This window comes from Limulus polyphemus, unplaced genomic scaffold, assembly GCF_000517525.1.
Source record: "Limulus polyphemus unplaced genomic scaffold, Limulus_polyphemus-2.1.2 Scaffold837, whole genome shotgun sequence".
Taxonomy (NCBI): domain Eukaryota; kingdom Metazoa; phylum Arthropoda; class Merostomata; order Xiphosura; family Limulidae; genus Limulus; species Limulus polyphemus.
In genome coordinates, this window is record NW_013666447.1 from 89764 (window position 1) to 90834 (window position 1071).

Here is a 1071-nt window from a genome sequence, read left to right on the forward strand (position 1 = left end):
GTGTTTGCTAGATGGAGTAGGCGGGTATATATAAGAAGGGGACAACGTGACGCGGTAATGGATTGTAATGTGTGTGTAGACAGTGTGTAATTGATCTGCAGTCAGAAGTATTATTGACGTTCGTTGATATAGCGTTTGTTTTAGCGCGATTGTTGAAGTTGAGTGTATCGGTAAAGTTATATTCGGAAAGAATAAACCCATTTTATTAAGTAAAGACTTGTGTCGTTAAAATTTCGTCGGAACAAAGTTACGGAAAAATCAATTAACAAACGGAGGCGTAACAAATTGGTGTCAGGAGTGGGATAGAAAAAAAAGAAGAAAAATGGAAACGAGAGGCGGAAAATCAAACTACAGCTTAGCAGATTTGATGGCAGCAATACAAAAACAAGAAAAGAAACAAGAAGAACGAGAAATTAAACAAGATGAGAAATTACGGCAGTTGTTAGAGGAAAAAGAAAAGAAACAAGAAGAACGAGAAAAGAAACAAGAAGAAATGTTACAGCAGTGGCAAGAAAATCTACAACAATGGCAGCTCGAACAGCAAAATAAACAAGAGAGATTACAACAGTTGTTGGAGGAAAAAGAAAATAAACAAGAAGAGAGATTACAGCAGTGGCAACTGGAACAAGATGGGAAACAGGAAGAAAGTCTCCAACAGTTGCAGGAAAGTCAGCAGCAACTACAAGAAAGTCAACAGCAACTACAGGAAAGTCAACAACAGTGGCAAGAAGTACAAATGAAAAACATTAGTAAATTTAAAAGTGAATTAGATACGTTAAAGGACGATCTATTGTCTTTTACACAAGGAGGATACATTGACCATCGACTTAATCAGCCCCAGACAATGGCAAGCCCCTTACAGAGCCCGCAGCTAAACCCTAATGCAGACATATTCAGGCCCGTTAGAAGTCACATCCCAGATATGAATGTTAGTGATAGGAGTGATCCAGTGCGAAGGAAGCCACAGGAATATGATGGGAAAGCACCGTGGGAAGCATATAGAGCACAATTCGAGCTACTGGCAGAGATGAATAGATGGACAGAGGAGCAGAAAGCAGTATATCTGGCAAC